This window comes from Syngnathus floridae, unplaced genomic scaffold (genome assembly GCF_059516105.1).
Source record: "Syngnathus floridae isolate MCC-2025c unplaced genomic scaffold, RoL_Sflo_1.0 HiC_scaffold_257, whole genome shotgun sequence".
NCBI lineage: Eukaryota > Metazoa > Chordata > Actinopteri > Syngnathiformes > Syngnathidae > Syngnathus > Syngnathus floridae.
Window position 1 is genome coordinate 1 of NW_028284231.1, and position 7,500 is coordinate 7,500.

The window sequence follows — 7,500 nt, forward strand, 5'->3', positions numbered from 1 at the left end:
GACTCGGCTGGTTCCCTAGTTCGGCCACATAATGTGAAAATTCGGCCTCTTGCTCTGGAAGTCCTGCCAACTTGAGCGAATATTTTCTAAGTGCCATCGGGTCTTGCCCGGAAAAGTGTCCGACTCGGCTGGTTCCCCGAGTCGGCCCGAACGAGCGAAAATTCGGCCTCTTGCTCTGGAAGTCCTGCCAACTTGAGCGAATATTTTCTAAGTGCCATCGGGTCTTGCCCGGAAAAGTGTCCGACTCGGCTGGTTCCCCGAGTCGGCCAGAAAAAGTGAAAATTCAGCCTCTTCGCCTGGAAGTCCTGCCAACTTGAGCGAATATTTTCTAAGTGCCATCGGGTCTTGCCCGGAAAAGTGTCCGACTCGGCTGGTTCCCCGAGTCGGCCCGAACGAGCGAAAATTCGGCCTCTTGCTCTGGAAGTCCTGCCAACTTGAGCGAATATTTTCTAAGTGCCATCGGGTCTTGCCCGGAAAAGTGTCCGACTCGGCTGGTTCCCCGAGTCGGCCAGAAAAAGTGAAAATTCAGCCTCTTCGCCTGGAAGTCCTGCCAACTTGAGCGAATATTTTCTAAGTGCCATCGGGTCTTGCCCGGAAAAGTGTCCGACTCGGCTGGTTCCCCGAGTCGGCCAGAACGAGCGAAAATTCGGCCTCTTGCTCTGGAAGTCCTGCCAACTTGAGCGAATATTTTCTAAGTGCCATCGGGTCTCTCCCGGAAAAGTGTCCGCCTCGTCCGGTTCCCTAGTTCGGCCACGGAATGTGAAAATTCGGCCTCTTGCTCTGGAAGTCCTGCCAACTTGAGCGAATATTTTCTAAGTGCCATCGGGTCTTGCCCGGAAAAGTGTCCGACTCGGCTGGTTCCCTAGTTCGGCCACATAATGTGAAAATTCGGCCTCTTGCTCTGGAAGTCCTGCCAACTTGAGCGAATATTTTCTAAGTGCCATCGGGTCTTGCCCGGAAAAGTGTCCGACTCGGCTGGTTCCCCGAGTCGGCCAGAAAAAGTGAAAATTCGGCCTCTTCGCCTGGAAGTCCTGCCAACTTGAGCGAATATTTTCTAAGTGCCATCGGGTCTTGCCCGGAAAAGTGTCCGACTCGGCTGGTTCCCCGAGTCGGCCAGAAAAAGTGAAAATTCGGCCTCTTGCTCTGGAAGTCCTGCCAACTTGAGCGAATATTTTCTAAGTGCCATCGGGTCTCTCCCGGAAAAGTGTCCGACTCGTCCGGTTCCCTAGTTCGGCCACATAATGTGAAAATTCGGCCTCTTGCTCTGGAAGTCCTGCCAACTTGAGCGAATATTTTCTAAGTGCCATCGGGTCTCTCCCGGAAAAGTGTCCGACTCGGCCGGTTCCCTAGTTCGGCCACATAATGTGAAAATTCGGCCTCTTGCTCTGGAAGTCCTGCCAACTTGAGCGAATATTTTCTAAGTGCCATCGGGTCTCTCCCGGAAAAGTGTCCGCCTCGTCCGGTTCCCTAGTTCGGCCACATAATGTGAAAATTCGGCCTCTTGCTCTGGAAGTCCGACGAACTTTGGCGAATATTTTCTAAGTGCCATCGGGTCTCTCCCGGAAAAGTGTCCGCCTCGTCCGGTTCCCTAGTTCGGCCACGGAATGTAATAATTCGGCCTCTCTGAGGTACCAGGGGAACGCATTTAGGTACCAGGGGTAGTCGCTGAGGTACCAGGGGTATGCATTTAGGTACCAGGGGAGACCACTACGGTCTGTTGGTCCCCCTAGTTAGTGTACTCATCGGTTTACTCCCCTTTCGCAAAATATAGTCGGCACGTATGTGCAGGACTGTTTATTTTTATTTTGAAAAATGTTCTAAGTGCCAACGGAAGCTGGCACACGAACTGTCCGAGCCACGATGGTGCCCAGGCCGGACAGCGACGGCGAAAAAGCCGATGTGTGTTTGATGGAAGTTTCGAATATTTTCAAAGTGCCAACGGCACTTGCGGGGTGATGTGTCCGCCTCGTCTGGTTCCCCAGGTCGGCCAGAAAAAGTGAAAATTCGGCCTCTTCTCCTGGAAGTCCGGCCAAGTTTGGCGAATATTTTCTAAGTGCCAACGGCACTTGCGGGGTGATGTGTCCGCCTCGTCTGGTTCCCCAGGTCGGCCAGAACAAGTGAAAATTCGGCCTCTTCTCCTGGAAGTCTGGCCAAGTTTGGCGAATATTTTCAAAGTGCCAACGGCACTTGCGGGGTGATGTGTCCGCCTCGTCTGGTTCCCCAGGTCGGCCAGAACAAGTGAAAATTCGGCCTCTTCTCCTGGAAGTCTGGCCAAGTTTGGCGAATATTTTCAAAGTGCCAACGTCACTTGCGGGGTGATGTGTCCGCCTCGTCTGGTTCCCCAGGTCGGCCAGAACAAGTGAAAATTCGGCCTCTTCTCCTGGAAGTCTGGCCAAGTTTGGCGAATATTTTCTAAGTGCCAACGACTCAACAGCCGTAAAGTGTCCGCCTCGGCTGGTTCCCCATAACGGCCAGAACAAGTGAAAATTCGGCCTCTTCTCCTGGAAGTCTGGCCAAGTTTGGCGAATATTTTCTAAGTGCCAACGACTCAACCAGCGTAAAGTGTCCGCCTCGGCTGGTTCCCCATAACGGCCAGAACAAGTGAAAATTCGGCCTCTTCTCCTGGAAGTCTGGCCAAGTTTGGCGAATATTTTCTAAGTGCCAACGACTCAACCAGCCTAAAGTGTCCGCCTCGGCTGGTTCCCCAGGTCGGGTACCACAAGTGAAAATTCGGCCTCTTCTCCTGGAAGTCTGGCCAAGTTTGGCGAATATTTTCTGAGTGCCAACGACTCAACCAGCCTAAAGTGTCCGCCTCGGCTGGTTCCCCATAACGGCCACCAAAAGTGAAAATTCGGCCTCTTCTCCTGGAAGTCAAGCCAAGTTTGGCAAATATTTTCTAAGTGCCAACGACTCAACCAGCGCAAAGTGTCCGCCTCGGCTGGTTCCCCATAACGGCCATGAAAAGTGAAAATTCGGCCTCTTCTCCTGGAAGTCAAGCCAAGTTTGGCAAATATTTTCTAAGTGCCAACGACTCAACCAGCGTAAAGTGTCCGCCTCGGCTGGTTCCCCAGGTCGGCCACCAAAAGTGAAAATTCGGCCTCTTCTCCTGGAAGTCTTGCCAAGTTTGGCGAATATTTTCTAAGTGCCAACGACTCAACCAGCGTAAAGTGTCCGCCTCGGCTGGTTCCCCAGGTCGGCCACCAAAAGTGAAAATTCGGCCTCTTCTCCTGGAAGTCAAGCCAAGTTTGGCAAATATTTTCTAAGTGCCAACGACTCAACCAGCGTAAAGTGTCCGCCTCGGCTGGTTCCCCAGGTCGGTCACCAAAAGTGAAAATTCGGCCTCTTCTCCTGGAAGTCTGGCCAAGTTTGGCGAATATTTTCTGAGTGCCAACGACTCAACCAGCCTAAAGTGTCCGCCTCGGCTGGTTCCCCATAACGGCCACCAAAAGTGAAAATTCGGCCTCTTCTCCTGGAAGTCAAGCCAAGTTTGGCAAATATTTTCTAAGTGCCAACGACTCAACCAGCGCAAAGTGTCCGCCTCGGCTGGTTCCCCATAACGGCCATGAAAAGTGAAAATTCGGCCTCTTCTCCTGGAAGTCAAGCCAAGTTTGGCAAATATTTTCTAAGTGCCAACGACTCAACCAGCGTAAAGTGTCCGCCTCGGCTGGTTCCCCAGGTCGGCCACCAAAAGTGAAAATTCGGCCTCTTCTCCTGGAAGTCTTGCCAAGTTTGGCGAATATTTTCTAAGTGCCAACGACTCAACCAGCGTAAAGTGTCCGCCTCGGCTGGTTCCCCAGGTCGGCCACCAAAAGTGAAAATTCGGCCTCTTCTCCTGGAAGTCAAGCCAAGTTTGGCAAATATTTTCTAAGTGCCAACGACTCAACCAGCGTAAAGTGTCCGCCTCGGCTGGTTCCCCAGGTCGGTCACCAAAAGTGAAAATTCGGCCTCTTCTCCTGGAAGTCAAGCCAAGTTTGGCAGATATTTTCTAAGTGCCAACGACTCAACCAGCGTAAAGTGTCCGCCTCGGCTGGTTCCCCAGGTCGGCCACCAAAAGTGAAAATTCGGCCTCTTCTCCTGGAAGTCAAGCCAAGTTTGGCAAATATTTTCTAAGTGCCAACGACTCAACCAGCGTAAAGTGTCCGCCTCGGCTGGTTCCCCATAACGGCCACCAAAAGTGAAAATTCGGCCTCTTCTCCTGGAAGTCAAGCCATGTTTGGCAAATATTTTCTAAGTGCCAACGGCTCTTGAGCCGAAAAGTGTCCGCCTCGGCTGGTTCCCCATAACGGCCACCAAAAGTGAAAATTCGGCCTCTTCTCCTGGAAGTCAAGCCAAGTTTGGCAAATATTTTCTAAGTGCCAACGGCTCTTGAGCCGAAAAGTGTCCGCCTCGGCTGGTTCCCCAGGTCGGCCACCAAAAGTGAAAATTCGGCCTCTTCTCCTGGAAGTCAAGCCAAGTTTGGCAAATATTTTCTAAGTGCCAACGGCTCTTGAGCCGAAAAGTGTCCGCCTCGGCTGGTTCCCGCGGTCGGCCTTCAAAAGCGAAAATTCGGCCTCTTCCCCTGGTAGCCCTGCCAACTTGTGCGAATTTTTTCTAAGTGCCAACGGCTCTTGAGCCGAAAAGTGTCCGCCTCGGCTGGTTCCCTCGGTCGGCCCCAAAAAGCGAAAATTCGGCCTCTCCCTCTTTAGGTACCAGGGGCTGGGGTACCAGGGGGAGGGTGCAGTACCAACTTTGGTCTTCAGGTGCGCCAGAGTACGCTAAATGGTCCCCCTAGTCAGCGTACTCATCAACGATTTACCCCCCTTTCGCAAAATATAGTCAGAACGAGCATGGGGGGCGCATAATTTACCCCACAAAATGAAAGGGCCCGGTGCCGAGCGCTTGGTCATGGCCGCCAGCAGCGCCCCTTGCTCGGTGGGAACACAACACGCAGGGTTGCACAGCACCCTGGAAGGCACAAAGAGAGTGAAAAATTTTCTAAGTGTCACTCTTGACGAAAAATGTCTAAGTGCCTCTCTTGACGAAAAATTTCTAAGTGCCACGCTTGACGAAAAATGTCTAAGTGCCACAGCGCTCGAAAATTTCCTAAGTGCGAGCACGGCTGTGAAATATTCAAAGTACAAGGAACGCTGGCAGAATCTCTCGACGGCCGTCTGCTCCCGGCGGCCGCCGTGAAGTCTCCCCTCCCGGGGACGGCTGTCTGCTCCCGGCAGCCGTCCTTAACCCCCTCCCCACACGTTGGACGAACACCAGCCGAGGGCGAAAGGCTCGCGGTGTGGAAGGATCGTGGCCACGGCTAATCTAGCGATGCCCGCGTTGGACGGTCACACCGCACGACAGAGCGGGGCCTGCATCCGGCGCGAGGCGGCCTTCAGGCACGTGGCTCGAGACGACCTCACCCGCCCTAGCCCGGAGCGGAAAGACTTTGAAATTTTCAAAGTCCAAGGAACACTGGCAGAATGGGAGGACCGGCCGCCTCCTTAAACACAGGCCGGAGAGATGGAGCGGGATCAGCGGCCCGCGCGTTGAGCGAACACCGGCCGAGGGCGAAAGGCTCGCGGTGTGGAAGGATCGTGGCCACGGCTAATCTAGCGATGCCCGCGTCGGACGGTCACACCGCACGACAGAGCGGGGCCTGCATCCGGCGCGAGGCGGCCTTCAGGCACGTGGTTCGAGACGACCTCACCCGCCCTAGCCCGGAGCGGAAAGACTTTGAAATAGTCAAAGTCCAAGGAACACTGGCAGAATCTCTCGACGGCCGTCTGCTCCCGGCGGCCGCCGTGAAGTCTCCCCTCCCGGGGACGGCTGTCTGCTCCCGGCAGCCGTCCATAACCCCCTCCCCACACGTTGGTTGAACATCAGCCGAGGGCGAAAGGCTCGCGGTGTGGAAGGATCGTGGCCACGGCTAATCTAGCGATGCCCGCGTTGGACGGTCACACCGCACGACAGAGCGGGGCCTGCATCCGGCGCGAGGCGGCCTTCAGGCACGTGGTTCGAGACGACCTCACCCGCCCTAGCCCGGAGCGGAAAGACTTTTCAAAGTCCAAGGAACACTGGCAGAATGGGAGGACCGGCCGCCTCCTTAAACACAGGCCGGAGCGACCGAGCGGGATCAGCGGCCCGCGCGCAGGGTCTTTGAAATGTACAAAGTCCTAGGGACAATGGCAGAATCGCTCGACGGCCGTCTGCTCCCGGCGGCCGCGGTGAAGGGACTGTACACCCCACCCGGGGACGGCTGTCTGCTCCCGGCAGCCGTCCTTCCCCCCCACCCCACACGTTGACCGACACCGGCCGAGGGCGAAAGGCTCGCGGTGTGGAAGGATCGTGGCCACGGCTAATCTAGCGATGCCCGCGTTGGACGGTCACACCGCACGACAGAGCGGGGCCTGCATCCGGCGCGAGGCGGCCTTCAGGCACGTGGTTCGAGACGACCTCACCCGCCCTAGCCCGGAGCGAAAAGACTTTGAAATATTCAAAGTCCAAGGAACACTGGCAGAATGGGAGGACCGGCCGCCTCCTTAAACACAGGCCGGAGCGACCGAGCGGGATCAGCGGCCCGCGCGGAGGGTCTTTAAAATGTACAAAGTCCTAGGAACAATGGCAGAATCGCTCGACGGCCGTCTGCTCCCGGCGGCCGCGGTGGAAGGACTGTACACCCCACCCGGGGACGGCTGTCTGCTCCCGGCAGCCGTCCTTCCCCCCCACCCACACGTTGACCGACACCGGCCGAGGGCGAAAGGCTCGCGGTGTGGAAGGATCGTGGCCACGGCTAATCTAGCGATGCCCGCGTTGGACGGTCACACCGCACGACAGAGCGGGGCCGCATCTGGCGCGAGGCGGCCTTCAGGCACGTGGTTCGAGACGACCTCACCCGCCCTAGCCCGGAGCGGAAAGACTTTGAAATTTTCAAAGTCCAAGGAACACTGGCAGAATGGGAGGACCGGCCGCCTCCTTAAACACAGGCCGGGCGAAAAATATGCGAATGTTGGGCGGAAAGACTTTGAAATATTCAAAGTCCAAGGAACACTGGCAGAATGGGAGGACCGGCCGCCTCCTTAAACACAGGCCGGGCGAAAAATATGCGAATGTTGGGTCTCATCCAAGAAAGGGAGTTACCGGCCGCCTCCTTAAACACAGGCCGGGCGAAAAATATGCGAATGGTCCATCCAAGGAAGGAGGAGCGGCCGCCTCCTTAAACACAGGCCGGAGAGATGGAGCGGGATCAGCGGCCCGCGAACTGAGCGGCCGAGGGCGAAAGGCTCGCGGTGTGGAAGGATCGTGGCCACGGCTAATCTAGCGATGCCCGCGTTGGACGGTCACACCGCACGACAGAGCGGGGCCTGCATCCGGCGCGAGGCGGCCTTCAGGCACGTGGTTCGAGACGACTTCACCCGCCCTAGCCCGGAGCTGAAACTCTGCGAATGTTAACATCCAAGGATGGAGGCAACGGCCGTCTCGTTAAGCTGAGGCCGGAGGAAAGTCTGCGGATTCGGGGCATCCAAG